The 25,065-nt window shown below is 49.9% G+C and overlaps 1 pseudogene; it reads left to right on the plus strand.

The window, feature by feature from the left end:
- Positions 1-10,173: 10,173 nt before the first annotated feature.
- The window catches only part of LOC138800125 (streptococcal hemagglutinin-like), a 30,566-nt pseudogene continuing 15,674 nt past the window's right edge, over positions 10,174-25,065 (plus strand).

Genomic DNA, 25,065 nt, shown 5'->3' on the forward strand with positions numbered 1-25,065 from the left:
AACTACTGTATGTGTTGGAGCCTAAAATATTTCTCTGGCAGATTCTGGGGAGAAGATTCACAGCCAGGAGAAGACTTCAAGGTGGCCCAGGCTGGATGGAGAGAAAAAGAAAAGGTGACAGACTCTGATCGGAGAAGACGCCCCTGGTGAGTCACTGGATGTAACTGCACTCTGTTATAGGGTTGTAGTGTTAGGGGTCATGGTGTGACGGTATTATGTAATGTTATAATTGGCGATATCTTTGTTTTGTTTAGTGCAGTTTTCATGTAATATGTAATCACTGTATTGTGGAAATAGTGTTATAAGGTAACTACTGTATGTATTGGGGCTCTTAATACAGTGTGGGGGCAAATTCAGTACATTATACCATGTGCCGAAAGGGAAGAGGGGGGCCTACTCTTGAGGGCTGTGCACTGGGCCCACCAATGTATTAAAACGGCCCTGACCAGATGTGTAGTAGAAGTGCAGTGTAGGAGATAGTCGTGCTGACTGAGTAGTACTGAGTGATACCAAGAAGCAGAGTAGCAGAGAGGAGGATGCCGTGAGAGTCTCAACACATGTGGTACTGTGCTCTGCCGGGATGTAAGAGGATGAGGTAAAATACATAGAAGAAGAAGAAGACCTGTGCCTGTGTATTGCACCCCCTACTGCCCCCTAACCCCCCCCCCCCCCCCCCCCCCCCCCCCGCCGCTTCGGGGCCGGGGTGAGCGTCCGACAGCAGCAGCCAGTATCACACAGGCCTGGACCTCACAGCTGCAGCCCTGCGGTACCCCAACCTCTCTCCAGCATATGACGTGGATGCTGCGGGGCTGCAGCTGGGAGGTCCAGGCCTGTGTGATACTGGCTGCTGGTGCCGGACGCTCACCCCGGCCCCCGTAACTGCAATAGGGGGGACCAGCCCAGTCTGCCTCTCTACGCCTGTCCGCCAGTCTTCTCCCTCTGCCCCGTCCGCTTACCTTCCCCCCACATCTTCTCCCTCTGCCCGTCGTCTGCCCGCTGTGACTGATGCTTGTCACCCACAGATTGCAGCCCTCAAGATATGCTGGGAGTTGTAGTGCAGTGTAGACAGATGTATTGCTAAACGTACCAGGCTGATGGTTGTCACCCACAGATTGCAGCCACCAGGAGACTCTGCTTACAGTGGTTTATTATAGGGTTGTCCTCTCAGAGACTACAACTCCCAGCATACCCTGAGAGCTGTATAAGTGGAGGGGGTTCTGTGAGATTTAGTTCCACTGAAAATGTTATTCACAAGAGATACAGATGGATTCAGGAGAGGAGCGGGTCAGCGGGTCGTGTCTCACTGGTTCTATATTGGTGGGCCCCAGGATCATCTCCTCTGGTGGGCCCCAGGATCATTTCCTCTGGTGGGCGCCAGGATCATCTCCTCTGGTGGGCCCCAGGATCATCTCCTCTGGTGGGCCCCAGGATCATCTCCTCTGGTGGGCCCCAGGATCATTTCCTCTGGTGGGCGCCAGGATCATCTCCTCTGGTGGGCCCCAGGATCATCTCCTCTGGTGGGCCCCAGGATCATCTCCTCTGGTGGGCCCCAGGATCATCTCCTCTGGTGGGCCCCAGGATCATCTCCTCTGGTGGGCCCCAGGATCATCTCCTCTGGTGGGCCCCAGGATCATCTCCTCTGGTGGGCCCCAGGATCATTTCCTCTGGAGGGCCCCAGGATCATTTCCTCTGGCGGGCCCCAGGATCATTTCCTCTGGTGGGCCCCAGGATCATCTCCTCTGGTGGGCCCCAGGATCATTTCCTCTGGCGGGCCCAAGGATCATCTCCTCTGGTGGGCCCCAGGATCATCTCCTCTGGTGGGCCCCAGGATCATTTCCTCTGGTGGGCCCCAGGATCATTTCCTCTGGTGGGCCCCAGGATCATCTCCTCTGGTGGGCCCCAGGATCATTTCCTCTGGTGGGCCCCAGGATCATTTCCTCTGGTGGGCCCCATGATCATTTCCTCTGCTGGGCCCCAGAATCATTTCCTCTGTTGGGCCCAAGGATCATTTCCTCTGCTGGGCCCCAGGATCATTTCCTCTTTTGGGCCCCAGGATCATTTCCTCTGGTGGGCCCCAGGATCATTTCCTCTGGTGGGCCCCAGGATCATTTCCTCTGGTGGGCCCCAGGATCATTTTCTCTGGTGGGCCCCAGGATCATCTCCTCTGTTGGGCCCAAGGATCATTTTCTCTGGTGGGCCCCAGGATCATTTCCTCTGGTGGGCCCCAGGATCATTTCCTCTGGTGGGCCCCAGGATCATCTCCTCTGGTGGGCCCCAGGATCATTTCCTCTGGTGGGCCCCAGGATCATCTCCTCTGGTGGGACCCAGGATCATTTCCTCTGGTGGGCCCCAGGATCATCTCCTCTGGTGGGCCCCAGGATCATCTCCTCTGGTGGGCCCCAGGATCATCTCCTCTGTTGGGCCCAAGGATCATTTTCTCTGGTGGGCCCCAGGATCATTTCCTCTGGTGGGCCCCAGGATCATCTCCTCTGGTGGGCCCCAGGATCATTTCCTGTGGTGGGCCCCAGGATTATTTCCTCTGGTGGACCCTTAGGTATCATCTCCTCTGGTGGGCCCCAGGATCATCTCCTCTGGTGGGCCCCAGGATCATCTCCTCTGGTGGGCCCCAGGATCATCTCCTCTGGTGGGCCCCAGGATCATTTCCTCTGGTGGGCCCCAGGATCATTTCCTCTGGTGGGCCCCAGGTACCCCAGTCCGACACTGCTAGATTGCGTCCTTCCTCCACACTGTCCAACACGAAATAACCTTTTGCTCCTCCTCCACCCATGTGACTTACTTCCCTAGCGTAACTAAAGCGCGCTGTGAGTGGGTGAAGAGTGCAACAGAAGACAGAAGAGGAGAGGTGATAGGAGAGAAGAAGGACAGATTCTGGCAACACATGGAGAAACAATAACCCTTTACATCCTTCAGCCGTGCGACTTCCAAATACTCATATACAATACAGTGACATCTAGTGGTGAACTTTAGTACTGATTTCATCACCACACAAGTACAATAAGTACAGATGTTTCAGGGGGCGTATATAACTGTAAAACCTGTGGTAGGACACCACAGTAGCTAGGGCAGGTGGTGGTAGGTAGGGCAGATGGTAATAGCTAGGGCAGGTGCTGATAGCTAGGGCAGGTGCTGGTAGCTAGGGCAGGTGGTTATAGCTAGGGCAGATGGTAATAGGTAGGGCAGGTGCTGGTAGCTAGGGCAGGTGGTAATAGCTAGGGCAGGTGCTGGTAGCTAGGGCAGGTGCTGGTAGCTAGGGCAGGTGGTTATAGCGAGGGCAGATGGTAATAGGTAGGGAAGGTGCTGGTAGCTAGGGCAGGTGGTGGTAGTTAGGGCAGGTGGTGGTTGCTAGGGCAGGTGCTGGTAGCTAGGGCAGGTGGTGGTAGTTAGGGCAGGTGGTGGTAGTTAGGGCAGGCGGTTATAGCTAGGGCAGATGGTAATAGGTAGGGCAGGTGCTGGTGGCTAGGGCAGGTGGTGGTAGTTAGGGCAGGTGGTGGTTGCTAGGGCAGGTGCTGGTAGCTAGGGAAGGTGGTGGTAGTTAGGGCAGGTGGTGGTAGTTAGGGCAGGCGGTTATAGCTAGGGCAGATGGTAATAGGTAGGGCAGGTGCTGGTGGCTAGGGCAGGTGGTGGTAGTTAGGGCAGGTGGTGGTTGCTAGGGCAGGTGCTGGTAGCTAGGGCAGGTGGTGGTAGTTAGGGCAGGTGGTGGTTGCTAGGGCAGGTGCTGGTGGCTAGGGCAGGTGGTGGTAGTTAGGGCAGGTGGTGGTTGCTAGGGCAGGTGCTGGTAGCTAGGGCAGGTGGTGGTAGTTAGGGCAGGTGGTGGTTGCTAGGGCAGGTGTTGTACCTTCTCCGCTCACAGGGCCTGAGTGGTATGTGTCTTCCCCGGGTCCCAGGAACGCGCCTGATGTCAAGGTGCAAAGGAACCACAGAGCCCAGAGTAGACTAAATAGACTAGACTAAATAGACTAAATAACTTCTTAAAAGCGCAGTACACGGTAAATCCCCGTTCCTGCAATAAGGCCATGTTCACACAACGTATGTCTAGCATAAATCACGGCCGTTGTTGCAATTCGCAACAACAGCCATGATTTATGCTAAACATACGTTATATGTAAATGAATGGAATGAATGAATGGCTCCGGCTCCGGCCACACGCTCCATTGTGTGCAGTGGTGACTTGGGATGGGGGCGCCTGCATCCAAATTCGCCAGAAATGAAGATCATCCGGGATGATCTTCAGTAACACCGGCCGTTCTGTGACCCAGCCAGGTCGCAGAACGGCCAGTGTTATATACAATGTGAACATGGCTAAAGGTGCAACAGAAGATTTTTAGGTGGTGGAGTCTGAGTGAGATCCCTTGTGATACGCTCGGTACTTGAAATCCTTTGCACTTTTAATGACTGCCACACGCAGCTATATATATATATATATATATATATATATATATATATATAGAATATTATTAGGAAGATTTAGGTAAAGTCTTTGGTTTCTTTAAGTGAAGACTTGGCAGACAGTGGGCTACTTGTAGGGTGGAGATGTGTCCAGACCCTTGGGTTCTCAACTGGAGGGGCTCTAACTACCTTCAGTCAGTGGCAATAATCTGTGCAATCCCCTATAGTAGAGCCCCCTTCTGTGTAGTCCCCTATAGTAGAGCCCCCTTCTGTGTAGTCCCCTATAGTAGGGCCCCCTTCTGTGTAGTCCCCTATAATGGAGAGCCCCCCTCTGTATAGTCCCCTATAGTAGAGCCCCCTTCTGTGTAGTCCCCTATAATGGAGAGCCCCCCTCTGTATAGTCCCCTAAAGCAGTGGTCCCATATGCAAACCAGAAAGAAACAACTTACAAAGAAACTCACCTGACCGACCTTCCCTGGTAGCTGCTGCTTTTCCTGGACGCTCTTCCCCTTCTGTCTTCCAGCACACGCAGTAGGTCAGAGACATTGCCTTTGCTGTTAATCCCAACCACCTGCATGTCAATTGCATCTTAAAGGCATCCATGCAATTAAATGGTGGATTTCTGGGATGGCCCTGGTGCCATTGAGGCTCACCAGAGGATCATCCGTTTGGTCAGTCTGAGGGGCGCTGCCCGGTCTTGTGGCACTGTGCTGTGTGTGTGTCGCCCAGGTTGAACATCGGTGACGTACATAAGATGTTACTGGTGACGCCACCTCTGTGGTGGGTGGTCGGTTCTCTTGTACAGCTCAGCCAGTGATGGTATAGTGGTGACGCAATGGTCGGTGACCTGCCGGGCTGTGATGGGTCCCTTGGGCTCCTGTCACGGTAGTCCTGAGTGGCAACCTCCCCCCCCTCCCCCCCCCCCCCGCGGACTATCGCTGCCACCACCCACAGAGAGGGGAAAATAACCCAAGGTGTGTTGTGTAGTGTGTATAGGTGCCAGTGCGGAGGTAGAGATGACTGAGTCCCAGTGATATATAAATATAACAGCTTTACCGTACAGTCTCTTAGTAATACAATACACTTTGGCAGCGAATAGATACATTTTTACACAGACTATAGTGCTTAAACTCATTTGTGCTGAGGAGATGCTTGAAGATGTAGAGGTAGTTGTAGCGGTGCTGGAAGAGTTAAAAGTAGAGTAGAGTGGCATAGAGAAGAGGGGTTTGTCATGGGAGTCCTAACCCAATGTAGCATTGTGCTCTGCCTGAACTTGAGAAAGAGAAGTTACTTGTACCCGTGTATAGACTTTAGTTTGACCACCTTCTGCCCTACAGTGTTGAGTCACTCGTCCTCCTAGGGTGATACAAGCCCCAGCCATTGTTACCCGGGTGAAGCTAAGCTCACAAGGATGTCCCAGTTACCTGCACTGCGAGATAGGATACGTAGACCTTCTGGTAGCTTTGTCCTAGTGGAACGGAATGTGAAAGAAAGAAAGAAAGAGTAGAGAGCATCTTCTATAAGTCAGCGAAAGCACATGGTGCACATAAAACAGTAACCCATTCCTAATTACTGACATCTAGTGGTGAAACTCTAAAGTGCAGTCCATCACCACTTAACCTGGAGTAAGAAACTTTTGCAACAGATGCACAAGAGAAAAGAACACACATTGTGGGACACCACAGCTACGGTCAGTGATAATCTTACTGCATGTAAACCCTTTGCTATTAAACTATTGAAACCAAAAGGTAATGAGAAAACCGAATGTAAAACATAAGAATCGTTGGTAAAGAAAGCCGGAAATTACATAACATAACTAGTAAAAAGTGTAAAATTAGAATGTTATCCCTGTGAGAAATAATAGTGGAGGGGGATGAGGAAAAGGCCAATCTATTAAATGTCTTCTTCTCCAGTGTATTTACACAGGAAACTTCACCGACAGGCGACATGATCAGGGATAATGTAAATTCTTCATTAAATGTCACCTGCGTAATCCAGCAAGAACCATAGTGCGGAGCTAAAAACACAAAAACATGTGGAGCCCGAGATGTGGATGACACTTCCTCCGGTTATGGACAGACCTGGAACGTTCCCAGACTGGCACATAGCAAAGGTGGTGCCAACATAGGGAGAAGCTGTAACCACAGAGCAGTGGCACAATGGGCAGTCACACATATCAGACCTGAACGCTGGATGGTTGCAGCTCATTCTAGGTAACTAATATTTCAGAACATTCCAGAACATTAGACAATCTTTATAATACAAGGGGGGAGAATTATGAAGTGTCCGGCAGGGGCGTACACCAGGAAAAAGGTGGAGAGTCGCAATTTTTTACTGGTGTATACTGGGGCTTGCCCAATAGGGGGGCTGGGTCTTCTCACGCCTCACTTATAAAGAATTACGCCTGCTCGGAGGAATGAATCATGACCCAAAGCTACACCTGCTGGAAGCGTGCGCCTCTTGGTGAATTCAGCTGGAGAAAAGGGGGCGGGGCCTCTTCATAAATCCCCCCCCCCCCCAGGAATATAACTTATTCTCTCCAATCATTGTCGCAGAAACCTCAGGTCAGACGTAACGTCACAATACGTCACAATCTGATAACAATCCTTTCTGTATGTAAACAGGAGGACGGCCACTGCTTTACCCGGCCCGCATCCTACGAGACCTTTCTCATCCAATTCATGAACCAAAGATCCCAGGACTGAACCAACTAGGCCCCAGTACAGACCCAGAGCAGCCATGGTTCTCCAGCTCCCTGGCCCCACCAGACTGGTGCTCCCTCCTTAGGTGAAGCCTTCAGGTAGGCCCTCACCACCCAACCAGTCTTGTTCCCCATGGGCTGATCTATAGCAGTCCCAGCAGATGCCCTAGAACTGACATTGTGCCCAATCCACAACATTTCCACCAAGACCATTTACTTCCAAGTAGAAGGAAGTTTCAGCAGCTCAGAGTCCAACTATATTTTATTCAAGTTTTACATAAAATCAACATGAATCAATCTGCTGACGCACTTTGATTGTGACTGATCTAAGTCATAGGATAGTGTGCATAGCATTTCCACCAAGACCATTTCCACCATCTGCAGCTACACTATCTCAGTCTTCTAGGCCCAAGCAGTAATGGATCCTTAGGTCTTTGGGACACTCTCCAGGTCTTTCTAGTAAAATCTGTATGACATCTCGAACCTAATAGATCTCTAGGTGGTTGTGAGGTGACTGTATCCAGTGGCCGTGCAAAACGCTTTTACATGGTTCTCAGCACACGGCCACTTCCATGGGGTATAAGCCACTCCGGAGCTCCCATCCAGCCCACTCGTACACCAAGGTAATCTGTCTCCTATTTATCTATTTCAACCACAACTGGTTATTCTGTTATTTTTATGGTCTTGCAGCTAGGACACAGTTTTCATCCGGCTACTCCCATCCTTAAACCCAGCAGTCTCATCCGGCTACTCCCATCCTTAAACCCAGCAGTCTCATCCGGCTACTCCCATCCTTAAACCCAGCAGGCTCATCCGGCTACTCCCATCCTTAAACCCAGAAGGCTCATCCGGCTACTCCCATCCTTAAACCCAGCAGGCTCATCCGGCTACTCCCATCCTTAAACCCAGCAGGCTCATCCGGCTACTCCCATCCTTAAACCCAGCAGGCTCATCCGGCTACTCCCATCCTTAAACCCAGCAGTGTCCAAATATTCTGCACAGAGGTCGGCAAGATAACAAAAATAATATACAACTGTTTCTCCTTTTTTCAAATTCTGGTGGTCACAGGACCTGTATCGGCTATCCACCCTCCCCACTCCTCCTCCCTACCCCCACACCCTTCCAACCTCGCCCATCCTCTCTACCCCACCCCGCCTTCCTACCCCACATCCTACCTACCCCACCCATCCTCCCTACCCCACCCCCTTCTCCTTACCCAATACCCTCCCCACCCTTCCTCCCTACCCCACCCCCTTCTCCTTACCCAATACCCTCCCCACCCTTCCTCCCTACCCCACCCCCTTCTCCTTACCCAATACCCTCCCCACCCTTCCTCCCTACCCCATACCTTCCTCCCTACTCCATACCCTCCCCACCCCTCCTTCCTACCCCACACCCTCCCCACCCCTCCTCCCTACCCCACACCCTCATCCCCACCCCCTACTTCCTACCCCACACCCTCCACACCCCTCCTCCCTACCCCACCCTTCCTCCCTATCCCATACCTATCCCACCCCTACTCCATACCCTCCCCACCCCTCCTCCCTACCCCATACCTATCCCATCCCTCCTCCCTACCCCACACCCTCCCTACCCCATATCTATCCCACCCCTCCTCCCTACCACACACCCTCCCCACCCCTCCTTCCTACCCCACACCCTCCCCACCCCTCCTCCCTACCCCATACCCTCCTCCCCACCCCTCCTCCCTACCCCATACCTATCCCACCCCTCCTCCCTACCCCATACCTATCCCACCCCTCCTCCCTACCACACACCCTCCCCACCCCTCCTCCCTACCCCATACCTTTCCCACCCCTCCTTCCTACCCCACACCCTCCCCACCCCTCCTCCCTACTCCACACCTTTCCCTCCTCCCTACCCCACACCTTCCCCACCCCTCCTCCCTACCCCATACCCTCCCCACCCCTCCTCCCTACCCCATACCTATCCCACCCCTCCTTCCTACCCCACACCCTCCCCACCCCTCCTCCCTACCCCATACCTATCCCACCCCTCCTCCCTACCCCATACCTATCCCACCCCTCCTCCCTACCCCATACCTATCCCACCCCTCCTCCCTACCACACACCCTCCCCACCCCTCCTCCCTACCACACACCCTCCCCACCCCTCCTCCCTACCCCACACCCTCCCCACCCCTCCTCCCTACTCCACACCTTTCCCTCCTCCCTACCCCACACCTTTCCCACCCCTCCTCCCTACCCCATACCCTCCCCCCCTCCTCCCTACCCCATACCTATCCCACCCCTCCTTCCTACCCCACACCCTCCCCACCCTTCCCCCCACACCCCGGGGGTGATTATAGGGCATTCCTGTGGGGTGTTGGGGTGTAGCATCCTGATCCTTCAGACACATATAGGAAAGCTTCTATATATTTTATAAGCTGGACCCCCCCTTTAATTGCCCTTACATCACATCCCCAGGAACAGCAGAGCATTACACAATGAGCAGTGAAATCGATAGACTGTCCTTATGATGCATGGTAATGCAGCGCACCGGCGGCCTCCGGAGTCTCTGACTAATCTACGACAGTTCTGAACCAGGATCGCTCTCTAATAACTCACCATGCTCTAATAGACTATCTGATCATTGATTTTCTAAACCATGCAGCTTTAATATATAACAATCTGATCGGATCAATGGCTTCTTATCGATGACGAGAATGCTGAGGTGGGCAGATGACCCGATGCCCGACGCCGGACAGGTCCATCCAAGGCGGCCATAGAATTTATGATGCAATTAGACAGCGTCTTGCCCCGGGCCCTCCATCATTGTCTCTCGTGTCTATCACCGATCCGGCACGGACTTTCTACCCATTGGAAGGAACAAGCTGCCATTCACACTGCCAGGCAGCTATATCTGAGTGATAGGAGGATTGCAGAATAATTTATAGCTCCGATGTGTGGATCCTGATGCCGGTGACATTAGCATAATGATATATGGAGTAATGTGTCAGCGGGAGGAGGCGACTCCTAGTCAGCGACCGATTCCACAGCCTGAAAATAAACAGCAGCTTGAAAACAAAGCTCCAAGGAGAGAAGCATGGAGACCGGTGGGACGCCGCGCCAACAAGACGGAAGGAAAGGCAAGCCCCCAGGTCATGTGACTGCTTCCCGCTCCCCTCTTCTAGGTATAAGGAATAAATGCATGAAAACTGGAGGAAAACTCATGAAAAATGAAGCGGATCTTTTCCTGAGGGGCATTTCCCACATGCTGAGGATTGTGGGTTAGAACGCCAGGTTCTCTTGTTTCTCTTGTTTATTCCTATTTATTCAGCCTCTGATCCTTATTCTGCCGCTTTACACTTTGTTTTCTCATGTTATTAGTTATATCTGGAGAACACAGATGGAAAGATAGAAACCTGGAGAATATTATCAACCTGAGCGCAGAATACAGCGAATCCAGGAGCCAAAGGGGTAAAAGCCATAACAGCAGCATATGGTCATCTCCAGCCAATGTATACGCCTTACTGGTCCAAGCTGGTGGGGAGGATATATGTAAGGACTGGTGGGGAGGATATACTGTATGTAAGGACTGGTGGGGAGGATATATGTGAGGACTGGTGGGGAGGATATACTGTATGTAAGGACTGGTGGGGAGGATATATGTGAGGACTGGTGGGGAGGATATATGTGAGGACTGGTGGGGAGGATATATGTAAGGACTGGTGGGGAGGATATACTGTATGTAAGGACTGGTGGGGAGGATATACTGTATGTAAGGACTGGTGGAGAGGATATACTGTATGTAAGGACTGGTGGGGAGGATATATGTAAGGACTGGTGGAGAGGATATACTGTATGTAAGGACTGGTGGGGAGGATATATGTAAGGACTGGTGGGGAGGATATACTGTATGTAAGGACTGGTGGGGAGGATATATGTGAGGACTGGTGGGGAGGATATATGTGAGGACTGGTGGAGAGGATATATGTAAGGACTGGTGGGGAGGATATATATGAGGACTGGTGGAGAGGATATACTGTATGTAAGGACTGGTGGGGAGGATATACTGTATGTAAGGACTGGTGGGGAGGATATACTGTATGTAAGGACTGGTGGGGAGGATATACTGTATGTAAGGACTGGTGGGGAGGATATATGTGAGGACTGGTGGGGAGGATATATATGAGGACTGGTGGGGAGGATATATGTGAGGACTGGTGGGGAGGATATATATGAGGACTGGTGGGGAGGATATACTGTATGTAAGGACTGGTGGGGAGGATATATGTGAGGACTGGTGGGGAGGATATATATGAGGACTGGTGGAGAGGATATATGTGAGGACTGGTGGAGAGGATATATATGAGGACTGGTGGGGAGGATATATGTGAGGACTGGTGGGGAGGATATATGTGAGGACTGGTGGGGAGGATATATGTGAGGACTGGTGGGGAGGATATACTGTATGTAAGGACTGGTGGGGAGGATATACTGTATGTAAGGACTGGTGGGGAGGATATATGCGAGGACTGGTGGGGAGGATATATGTGAGGACTGGTGGAGAGGATATATGTGAGGACTGGTGGGGAGGATATACTGTATGTGAGGACTGGTGGGGGGATATATGTGAGGACTGGTGGAGTGGATATATATGAGGACTGGTGGGGAGGATATATGTGAGGACTGGTGGGGAGGATATATGTGAGGACTGGTGGGGAGGATATATATGAGGACTGGTGGAGAGGATATATGTAAGGACTGGTGGGGAGGATATACTGTATGTAAGGACTGGTGGGGAGGATATACTGTATGTAAAAACTGGTGGGGAGGATATATGTGAGGACTGGTGGGGAGGATATATGTGAGGACTGGTGGGGAGGATATATGTGAGGACTGGTGGGGAGGATATATATGAGGACTGGTGGGGAGGATATATGCGAGGACTGGAGGGGAGGATATATGCGAGGACTGGTGGGGAGGATATATGTGAGGACTGGTGGAGCGGATATATATGAGGACTGGTGGGGAGGATATATGTGAGGACTGGTGGGGAGGATATACTGTATGTAAGGACTGGTGGGGAGGATATATGTGAGGACTGGTGGGGAGGATATATATGAGGACTGGTGGGGAGGATATATGTGAGGACTGGTGGGGAGGATATATGTAAGGACTGGTGGAGAGGATATACTGTATGTAAGGACTGGTGGGGAGGATATACTGTATGTAAGGACTGGTGGGGAGGATATACTGTATGTAAGGACTGGTGGGGAGGATATACTGTATGTAAGGACTGGTGGAGAGGATATATGTGAGGACTGGTGGGGAGAATATATGTGAGGACTGGTGGAGAGGATATACTGTATGTAAGGACTGGTGGAGAGGATATATATGAGGACTGGTGGAGAGGATATATGTAAGGACTGGTGGAGAGGATATATGTGAGGACTGGTGGAGTCGATATATGTGAGGACTGGTGGAGAGGATATATGTGAGGACTGGTGGGGAGGATATATGTGAGGACTGGTGGGGAGGATATATGTGAGGACTGGTGGGGAGGATATATGTGAGGACTGGTGGGGAGGATATATGTAAGGACTGGTGGAGAGGATATATGTGAGGACTGGTGGAGAGGATATATATGAGGACTGGTGGGGAGGATATATGTGAGGACTGGTGGAGAGGATATATGTGAGGACTGGTGGGGAGGATATATATGAGGACTGGTGGAGAGGATATATATGAGGACTGGTGGGGAGGATATATATGAGGACTGGTGGAGAGGATATATATGAGGACTGGTGGGGAGGATATATGTGAGGACTGGTGGAGAGGATATATGTGAGGACTGGTGGGGAGGATATATGCGAGGACTGGTGGGGAGGATATATATGAGGACTGGTGGGGAGGATATATGTGAGGACTGGTGGAGAGGATATAAATGAGGACTGGTGGAAAGGATATATATGAGGACTGGTGGGGAGGATATATGTGAGGACTGGTGGAGAGGATATATGTGAGGACTGGTGGGGAGGATATATGTGAGGACTGGTGGGGAGGATATATGCGAGGACTGGTGGGGAGGATATATGCGAGGACTGGTGGGGAGGATATATGTGAGGACTGGTGGGGAGGATATATGTGAGGACTGGTGGAGAGGATATATATGAGGACTGGTGGGGAGGATATATGTGAGGACTGGTGGAGAGGATATATGTGAGGACTGGTGGGGAGGATATATGTGAGGACTGGTGGGGAGGATATACTGTATGTGAGGACTGGTGGGGAGGATATACTGTATGTGAGGACTGGTGGGGAGGATATACTGTATGTAAGGACTGGTGGGGAGGATATACTGTATGTAAGGACTGGTGGGGAGGATATACTGTATGTGAGGACTGGTGGGGAGGATATATGTGAGGACTGGTGGGGAGGATATATGTGAGGACTGGTGGGGAGGATATACTGTATGTAAGGACTGGTGGAGAGGATATATATGAGGACTGGTGGGGAGGATATATGTGAGGACTGGTGGAGAGGATATACTGTATGTAAGGACTGGTGGAGAGGATATATATGAGGACTGGTGGAGAGGATATATGTAAGGACTGGTGGAGAGGATATATGTGAGGACTGGTGGAGTCGATATATGTGAGGACTGGTGGAGAGGATATATGTGAGGACTGGTGGGGAGGATATATGTGAGGACTGGTGGGGAGGATATATGTGAGGACTGGTGGGGAGGATATATGTGAGGACTGGTGGGGAGGATATATGTAAGGACTGGTGGAGAGGATATATGTGAGGACTGGTGGAGAGGATATATATGAGGACTGGTGGGGAGGATATATATGAGGACTGGTGGGGAGGATATATGTGAGGACTGGTGGAGAGGATATATGTGAGGACTGGTGGGGAGGATATATGCGAGGACTGGTGGGGAGGATATATGTGAGGACTGGTGGAGAGGATATATGTGAGGACTGGTGGAGTGGATATATATGAGGACTGGTGGGGAGGATATATGTGAGGACTGGTGGAGAGGATATATATGAGGACTGGTGGAAAGGATATATATGAGGACTGGTGGGGAGGATATATGTGAGGACTGGTGGAGAGGATATATGTGAGGACTGGTGGGGAGGATATATGTGAGGACTGGTGGGGAGGATATATGCGAGGACTGGTGGGGAGGATATATGCGAGGACTGGTGGGGAGGATATATGTGAGGACTGGTGGGGAGGATATATGCGAGGACTGGTGGGGAGGATATATGCGAGGACTGGTGGGGAGGATATATGCGAGGACTGGTGGGGAGGATATATGTGAGGACTGGTGGAGAGGATATATATGAGGACTGGTGGGGAGGATATATGTGAGGACTGGTGGAGAGGATATATGCGAGGACTGGTGGAGAGGATATATGTGAGGACTGGTGGAGAGGATATATATGAGGACTGGTGGGGAGGATATATGTGAGGACTGGTGGGGAGGATATATGCGAGGACTGGTGGGGAGGATATATGTGACTAGGACTGGTGGAGAGGATATATGTGAGGACTGGTGGGGAGGATATATGTGAGGACTGGTGGAGTGGATATATGTGAGGACTGGTGGGGAGGATATATGCGAGGACTGGTGGGGAGGATATATGTGAGGACTGGTGGAGAGGATATATGTGAGGACTGGTGGGGAGGATATATGTGAGGACTGGTGGAGAGGATATATGTGAGGACTGGTGGGGAGGATATATGTAAGGACTGGTGGGGAGGATATATGTGAGGACTGGTGGGGAGGATATATGTGAGGACTGGTGGGGAGGATATATGTGAGGACTGGTGGGGAGGATATATGTGAGGACTGGTGGGGAGGATATATGTGAGGACTGGTGGGGAGGATATATGTGAGGACTGGTGGAGAGGATATATGTGAGGACTGGTGGGGAGGATATATGTGAGGACTGGTGGGGAGGATATATGTGAGGACTGGTGGGGAGGATATATGTGAGGACTGGTGGGGAGGATATATGTGAGGACTGGTGGAGAGGATATATGTGAGGACTGGTGGAGAGGATATATATGAGGACTGGTGGGGAGGATATATGTGAGGACTGGTGGACCAGGAGCATGAGGAGGGGCTGAGACTCACCTCGTCCGTCTAAGCTCCATGGTGTCCTGTCTATACCGTGAGCCTGAGGCCTGGTCTCCTGCTGGGACTATTGGTTTTGGTGGAGGGAGCTGGAGTACATTCTTCCTGGCTCGCGTCCAGCCCTTGGTGGTCTGGAAGCCTAATCCGTTTTAGGGTGCAGTCTCCAGGCAAAGAGTGGGACAGAGCGAGACTTGTCGGACCATTACGGTCGCCTCGAGGAAATGGCATCTCCAGTGCAGCATTCAAGGATCATCCATCGCGGGAACGGCTTTGGGAAACCCTGTGAGAGAGGGTTTGATTTTTGCCTGTCGTAGCAAGCTGCCTAGCGGACTAGAGGTCAGAGGATGCCAAGTCCCTAAGGAGGGAAGGTAACGAGTACAGTATGATGACTGTGTTGGCCCTATGGTAATATTCGTGTAATACGTAGAACCTAAAAGTTTGGTTTGGGAGAGAGATTGCTGCTGGTGTGTCTCCTATCTACTCAATACCAAGTGTCCTGACAAGGTGGATAAACCAACCCTCCTTATAGACAACTAATGTGGAGAGACTAATATATATATATGAATATAAAGGATTGACTTTGATTAACCTTACATAACCTTGCTAAACTTTACACTTTGTCTGCTGCTACTCTGTTCCTGACAACTTTATTGGCGTGGTAGTGCTGTTATGATTAAGAAGAAGGTTGGACGTACAATCTCGGCTTATTGGGCCGTATGGTTATGGTGAGCGGTATTCTGGACAGTCTTGTGTACTAACTTATTTAATACCAACTACGTGGGTGTAAATTTGGAGGACTGTATCAGGCTTGCGGGTAACAATTGCCTAATTAAGTAATTGATGGAGACGTGGATGGAGTAAAAGTGGAACTTTACTTAAAAGGGGACTGCTCGAGGTGTCTAATGATACTGCTGCAGGTTACCTGCTGGTCTGGGGTCATATAAGAAAGACAGGGGTCATCGGGGTGAACTGTGTCTGAACTCTTTAGATGATATTAAGTGTTGGTGTTTAAAAAGGAGGACAGAAAAGACTACAAGATGAGCCAGAAGGCTAACAAAGCTGCAAGCCCTATGAAAGACCCTAAAGAATAGCCCTCTGGGAAGATTGAGAAGAGTTTCTTCTCACCAGGAAGGAAGGAGCTAAGGGGGGAGGAAGAGCTTATAGGTATGGCCGGGAAAGGGGATGGTGAAAAAGCCAGTTGGCTAAGGGAAATGCCATACAAAAATGTGATTCCTCCATTACTGGCCCTGCCTGCCGGGTTGGGTCCCTGAGTTCTGAGACCTCCATAATGCGCTCAGACATGAATAAAATGAGAGAGATGTTTGGTGAGGCAGAAAAAAGGATTATTAGTTTGGAAAAGGATGTGAAAACAATAAAGGGGGGCTGGGAGGGGATGAAGGACAATTACCAGAGTCTTAAAAGAAAAACCACAGACCTAGAGGATAGAGCTAGGAGGAGTCATATGAGATTAGTAGGGTTCAGAAGGCACAGAAGGCAAGGATCCGATAGGGTACAGTACACACAACAGTGGTAGCTTCCATAATAGGTCGGATAGGTTATCTGGAAATGTTTGTATTGAGCGTGCCCGCAGGGTGCCAGCAAAGCCTCCTGCTCCAAGGGGGAATCCCAGACCACTTATGGTGAAGCTCCTAAGTTTCAGGGACCGGGAGACGATTGTAAAAAGGAGTCGAGAGCTGCGGGAAATAATGGTTAACAGCAGCAAGATCTTTATATTCCCAGACTATTACACAGGAACCCCGAAGAAAAGAGCAGCCTTTATGGGAGGTAAGAAGCGCCTGAGGCAAAAAATGTAAAATATTCTTTAATATTTTCGGCAAAATTGAGGGTTATCTATGAGTCTTATATTTTTGAGCACCTGGAGGAGGCCAATCGGTGGTTGGAGACTAAAGGATGTAATAGGCATTAAGTATTTTTGCAAGGAGGCTTGGAGGATACCTAGAAGCTGTATGGGGGGAGGGGAGGGAGGGGAGGTGATCCGCTGGTGGGGAGGGGTTCCTTTTTTAAAAATTGTCATTCTTTCTTCCGTTCCCTCTCTCCTGAATGAAAGGTGTAAAAGGGTGGGTGTTTTGAACTATATACGGAACTATATGCCTGGTATTGTCTCCTTGTTGGAAACTCACTTAATAGCAGAAACGGAGTATAAATTACATAAGCTTTGGTGGATTAAAGAATATCACTCAGTTTACTCTAATTTTTCAAGGGGGATGTCGGTGATGGTCCATAGAGGGGTAAACTGGCATGCCATGGATGTGAAGGTGGAGATGGAGGGTCGGTAATAATAATAATTTTTATTTATATAGCGCCAACAGATTCCGCAGCACTTTACATATTCTTTCATTGTAAGATCGATGGATTAGTATGTATTTTAGCTTTTGTTTAGGTTCCTCCTCCAAGTCAGAAGTGTTTGAAATATTATTTGGGTATGGCCAACGATTTCCAAATTGCCCGTTGTTGGTAGTCAGGGATCTCGGATCATGCACCATCTTTAGTAGTAATTAAACCAAATAGGGTGGTGACAACACGTAGATTTAGGATAAATTCGCATTGGCTACAACTATTAGAAGATAAGGAAAAGATTGTTAATGAGCTTAAGATTTAAGATTGGGATATAAATAAGGGCACTGCATCTCCACAGTGGGGGTGGGATACTTTAAAAGCAGGTTTACGGGAATTTTATTTGGGGGCAATATGTAATATTAAAAATAAGTTTAAAGCTGAGGGATTTAGTGGGAAAGTTAGAGGGAGAATTTGTTAAAACAGGTTCACTTAATACACACGAAGAATTGAAAAAGGGGCAAGATGAATTGGTTGGGGATTTGTTGGAAAAAGGAAATATAAGGTGTCAGGTACATTAAGGGTTATTTGCACTGATTAGAAATCAAGAGGGTAGAAATGGGATAGACGTCATTAGAACTGAACAGGGGGACGTTTCAAATAATGAAGTTGTGATTATGGAGGAATTTAGGAAGTTTTATGCAAGCTTATACACATCTGAGGTCGACCAAACCGGATCAGAAATGGAGGATTTGTTTAGGGGGCTGGAGATTCCAAAAATCTCTCGGTTGCAGGCGGATGATAAACCTCCTTGGCAGAACTGGCTAGAGCTTTGGACTCTTCGGGGGGGAATTCGGCCCCAGGAAATGACGGGCTTCCCTTTGGTATACATAGGGAGCATAAAGATTTGCTTCTACTGGCATTGTTGGAGACGAGAATATGCAGCTGGTATTGGAGCCAGTGGCCCACTCAATCCTCTCGTTGGATGCTGTGAAAGCCTTGGACAGGGTGGAGTGGGAATACCTTTGGGAAACTTTGCGGCAATTTGGTATTGGATCAGGCTTCATACAGATGGTTAAGCTACTCTACACAGAGGCTATTGCGGTGGTGTCAATAGAGGGAGGGTCGTCAGGCCTATTTATTTTAAGTAGAGGCACTCGCCAGGGTTGTCCCCTCTCTCCCTTGCTCTTCGCCTTAAGTATTGGGCCATTAACAATTAAGATAAGAGCTGAGGTGGAGGTGGTTGGCTTTGGGGCAAGGGTTTTTTAAAAGATCTGAAGGTAACTGTGCCTAGAGTTAGAGATGGTAGAGGAAGTTGGCAAGGTGTCTGGCCTGGCAATCAGCTGGACAAAATCTGTATTTATGCCCCTGGAAGAGAACTTAATTCTGGAGTTTCCCCCTTTGAGAGTCCCAGAGAAAGAGGGGTCATTCAGGTCTGGGCCTTCCAGATATAAAAGGGTATTGGTTGTCTTCTCAAATCTATTGGTTGTTATATCACAAAGAAAGCAGATTCTTTGATCTATTGGTGGAGGTTCCAGAGAAGTTGAGGTGGGATATATTTCAGAGGTTCCAGAGAAGTTGAGGTGGGATATATTTCAGAGGTTCCAGAGAAGTTGAGATGGGAAATATTTCAGAAACTTGAAGCTGGAGCAATGGAGAAGTGAAGATGTAAAAACTGGAGAAAGGTTAAAAACTTAGTGAAGGTATGGAGGCACCTGAAGACGATGCATTAAAGTTGAGGAGTTGGTGACTTTGCCCCTTTGTGGGGAAACCAATGTTTATTGGAGACGACTAAGGGTACTATTACACCAAGCAATTTTCCGACGACTAAAGATTAACGATAAACGATCTTAAACGACCACTAAGGCAAACAACCCGAAATCGTTCGCCCAAGTACACAAAACGATGATCGTTATTTATGATCGTTTTTGCGGTCGTTTAGTCGTCGCTATTTTGTACGTTTCAGCTGTGAATTCTTATTCCACCGAACGATATGCGAACGATGTGCGAACGATGAGCTAATGATCAAACGATAAAAATAGGTCCGGATCCTATTAAACGATCAACGATTTCTTGTTGGTCGTTTAATCGTTGCCTGCTATTACACGAAATGATTATCGTTCAAATCCGAACGATTTAACGAGTTTTTGAACGATAATCGTTCCGTGTGATACCACCCTAAGTTAGAGGTTTCATAAGTGTTATGGAGAGGTGGTATCCAGAAAATTGGAGATATATGGGGGGGGGCAAGGAGGTTGCCAGCTGGGAAACGGTAAGGGTTAAGTTTAATATTAATAATGGGGCATGGCTGCATTATGAGATGTTGAGATCAGCACTGAAGACAGACATGGGGGAGAACTCGCTGCAGCTTGCAGGACAGGATTGGCTAGTTGGGAAAATAATAGGACTACAAATAATAAAAAAGAGATCTCCCATATATATAACCATTTGGGGTTGAATTCTGGTTGAAGACTGGTGGAGAGGATATATGTGAGGACTGGTGGGGAGGATATATGTGAGGACTGGTGGGGAGGATATATATGAGGACTGGTGGAGTGGATATATGTGAGGACTGGTGGGGAGGATATATGTGAGGACTGGTGGAGTGGATATATATGAGGACTGGTGGAGAGGATATATGCGAGGACTGGTGGGGAGGATATATGCGAGGACTGGTGGGGAGGATATATATGAGGACTGGTGGGGAGGATATATGTGAGGACTGGTGGGGAGGATATATGTGAGGACTGGTGGGGAGGATATATGTGAGGACTGGTGGGGAGGATATATATGAGGACTGGTGGGGAGGATATATGTTCACACTACGTAAATCTACGGCCGTAGTTCTCGCCGCAGGGGTGGAACATAGCATTATTTGCTATGGGATTCCGACTGGAGCGTACACACATCGTATACACCCCGGCCGGTTCCCATACGGCGCAGCAAACAACTGACAAGTCCATTATTTGCGGGCGGAATTCAATGAATTCCGCCCGCAGAAAGACCTGTCAGTTCACACAGTGAAGCGAGCGGCTCCGGCTGCTTGCTTCACTGTGCGCTATGGGAAGCTCTGATGCGGCCGCGCTGATGCGCCCGCATCAGAGCTCTGCGGCTGGAAAGATCATCCGGCCGGTACTTAAGTAGCGGCCGAGATGATCTGGGCTGAGACCGGCCTTTTTGTGACCCGGCCGGAGTTACGGAACGGCCGGTCAAATACGTAGTGTGAACATAGCCTAAGGCTATGTTGACACTACGTAAGAGATCGGCCGTTATGTGACCCTGGCCGGGTCACGGAACGGCCGGTCTCTGGACGGATCATCTCGGCCGCATCAGAGCTTCCCATAGCGCACAGTGAAGCGAGCCATATAACGGTAAATAACTTCCATTATTTCAATATAACAGCCATTGTTTTAAAATAACAGCAAATATTTGCCATTAAATGGCGGCCATCCACTCAATTACACCATTATGTGGACAGATCCTTTCTGTGCTCTCAATCCACTCCTGGTTTTGGTTGCGATGAGGAAATGACATGAGGACCAAATACTGCCTGAAATATACTGTGTGTGAACCCAGCCTGAGTGGTGATGGGTGGTGGTCTGAGAGCCGGGGTCTCCATCAGTAATGACAACTGAGCTGCAGTGACTGCTGCTCCATCAACTTCTATGGGAGTGATGGAGATCACAGCCAGCAACCTCTGTCCATCCCTGAGCGATGAGCGGAGGTCAGCCACTGTCACCTCATGCACAGAGGACACACAGGAGCCCCGGTTCTCCTGATGGGTAGGGGGCACTGACAGCTGGATCTCCAGCAACCGCCCTGTACATAGGAAGTCAATGATTTTGGAGGGAAACCAGTTTAAGTGTTGACTGTTTGGCGCATGCGGTGTACTTGATCCAGAAGGGGTTTGCGCTGCGGCACCTGGAAGCTCTGGCGGTTTTGTAATTAGTTACTTTTGTCTCCCAATTGTCTGGAGACGGATGATTCAGTACATGGCGATTACTTGAATATCTCAGAAGGTGCCGCTATTTTTTTGTAACCTTTTATAGAGAAGCTTCACACGTTGTTGCGGTGGGTTTGATGCACATGTACGTTGGATTTATCCAGAAACCTTGGACAGGAGTTTTGTGCTTCTGTTCCTTTCTTTGACGAGAAGATTTGATGTTTTGGTTTGTTTTGAGACTTAAAAGCCAGAAGCGAAGCCGAGCGGCTCCTGTAACGTGTTTCGTCTTGTAAAGAAACAAAACAACATATTGTGGAGACTGTAAGGAGACGGGATACATCGCCGCCGCTGTTATCACACTGGGACCTGGATGTTTTTGGCCGTTCCAGGATTTGCTGTTGGCCGAGGATTATTTGCCCTTTACACAAATTTATTGTGATTTTCCTGAAAAGAAAAAAAAACCAGTGACCTGTGGGTTCAGTCTGGAGTATTGCTGGATCCTGCGATCAATCTGGCAGAAGACTGAATCGTCTCATTGTGGCCGTCACAGTCCTATGAGTGCGACGGCCGAAGAAGTCATTTACATCGGCACTGAAGCTCACAACCTTTCCATAAAGTCTGATAGACATATTGGAAGGTCCGATCAGTCTAAGGGCCCGATCCCCCGTTGATGGTTTGCAAATCATTTGCGCATCGTTCTGTGTAATAAGATGTCGTTCGGTCATTCGCAGGAGCAATGAATGCAGTAGCGACGATAGGGCGACCGCAAGAACGATCATAAGTAACAATCATCATTCTGTGTAATTCAGAGAACAATTTAAGGTCGTTCGCCGTAGCGGTTGTTTGAGATCGTTTATTGTTAAACCTCGAAAAATTGCTTTGTGGAATAGGACCCTAAGTGTCTGGGCAGGAGAAGTTCTTCCAGTGACCACCACCCTGTACTACCAGTGACCACCACCCTGTATTACCAGTGACCACCACCCTGTACTACCAGTGACCACCACCCTGTACTACCAGTGACCACCACCCTGTATTACCAGTAACCACCACCCTGTATTACCAGTGACCACCACCCTGTACTACCAGTGACTACCACCCTGTACTACCAGTAACCACCACCCTGTATTACCAGTGACCACCACCCTGTACTACCAGTGACCACCACCCTGTACTACCAGAGACCACCACCCTGTATTACCAGTGACCACCACCCTGTACTACCAGTGACCACCACCCTGTACTACCAGTGACCACCACCCTGTATTACCAGTAACCACCACCCTGTATTACCAGTGACCACCACCCTGTACTACCAGTGACTACCACCCTGTACTACCAGTAACCACCACCCTGTATTACCAGTGACCACCACCCTGTACTACCAGTGACCACCACCCTGTACTACCAGTGACCACCACCCTGTATTACCAGTGACCACCACCCTGTATTACCAGTGACCACCACCCTGTACTACCAGTGACCACCACCCTGTATTACCAGTGACCACCACCCTGTACTACCAGTGACCACCACCCTGTATTACCAGTGACCACCACCCTGTACTACCAGCGACCACCACCCTGTACTACCAGTGGCCACCACTATGTATTACCAAAGACCACTACCCTGTATTACCAGTGACCACCACCCTGTATTACCAGTGTCCACCACCCTGTATTACCAGTGACTACCACCCTGTACTACCAGTGACCACCACCCTATACTACCAGTGACCACCACCCTGTACTACCAGTGACCACCACCCTGTACTACCAGTGACCACCACCCTGTATTACCAGTGACTACCACCCTGTACTACCAGTGACTACCACCCTGTACTACCAGTGACCACCACCCTGTACTACCAGTGACCACCACCCTGTATTACCAGTGACCACCACCCTGTACTACCAGTGACCACCACCCTGTACTACCAGTGACCACCACCCTGTATTACCAGTGACCACCACCATGTATTACCAAAGACTACCACCCTGTACTACCAGTGACCACCACTATGTATTACCAGTGACCACCACCCTGTACTACCAGTGACCACCACTATGTATTACCAATGACCACCACCCTGTACTACCAGTGACCACCATGTATTACCAGTGACCACCACCCTGTACTACCAGTGATCAACATCCTGTATTACCAGTGACCCCCCCGTATTACCAGTGACCATCACCCTGTATTACCAGTGACCACCACCCTGTATTAGCAGTGACCACCACCCTGTATTAGCAGTGACCACCACCCTGTATTAGCAGTGACAACCACCCTGTATTAGCAGTGACAACCACCCTGTACTACCAGTAACCACCACCCTATACTACCAGTGACCACCACCCTGTACTACCAGTGACCACCACCCTATACTACCAGTAACCACCACTCTGTATTATCAGTGACTACCACCCTGTACTACCAGTGACCACCACCCTATACTACCAGTGACCACCACCCTGTACTACCAGTGACCACCACCCTGTACTACCAGTAACCACCACTCTGTATTATCCGTGACTACCACCCTGTACTACCAGTGACCACCACCCTGTACTACCAGTGACCACCACCCTGTACTTCCAGTGACCACCACCCTATACTACTAGTGACCACCACCCTGTATTACCAGTGACCACCACCCTATACTACCAGTGACCACCACCCTGTACTACCAGTGACCACCACCCTGTACTACCAGTAACCACCACCCTATACTACCAGTGACCACCACCCTGTACTACCAGTGACCACCACCCTGTACTACCAGTGACCACCACCCTGTACTACCAGTGACCACCACTATGTATTACCAAAGACCACCACCCTGTATTACCAGTGACCACCACTATGTATTACCAAAGACCACCACCCTGTATTACCAGTGACCACCACCATGTATTACCAGTGACCACCACCCTGTACTACCAGTGACCACCACCCTGTATTACCAGTGACCACCACCCTGTACTACCAGTGACCACCACCCTGTATTACCAGTGACCACCACCATGTATTACCAAAGACCACCACCCTGTACTACCAGTGACCACCACCCTGTACTACCAGTGACCACCACCCTGTACTACCAGTAACCACCACTCTGTATTATCCGTGACTACCACCCTGTACTACCAGTGACCACCACCCTGTACTACCAGTGACCACCACCCTGTACTTCCAGTGACCACCACCCTATACTACTAGTGACCACCACCCTGTATTACCAGTGACCACCACCCTATACTACCAGTGACCACCACCCTGTACTACCAGTGACCACCACCCTGTACTACCAGTAACCACCACCCTATACTACCAGTGAACACCACCCTGTACTACCAGTGACCACCACCCTGTACTACCAGTGACCACCACCCTGTACTACCAGTGACCACCACTATGTATTACCAAAGACCACCACCCTGTATTACCAGTGACCACCACTATGTATTACCAAAGACCACCACCCTGTATTACCAGTGACCACCACCATGTATTACCAGTGACCACCACCCTGTACTACCAGTGACCACCACCCTGTATTACCAGTGACCACCACCCTGTACTACCAGTGACCACCACCCTGT

This window comes from Dendropsophus ebraccatus, chromosome 8 (assembly GCF_027789765.1).
Source record: "Dendropsophus ebraccatus isolate aDenEbr1 chromosome 8, aDenEbr1.pat, whole genome shotgun sequence".
Taxonomy (NCBI): Eukaryota; Metazoa; Chordata; class Amphibia; order Anura; family Hylidae; genus Dendropsophus; species Dendropsophus ebraccatus.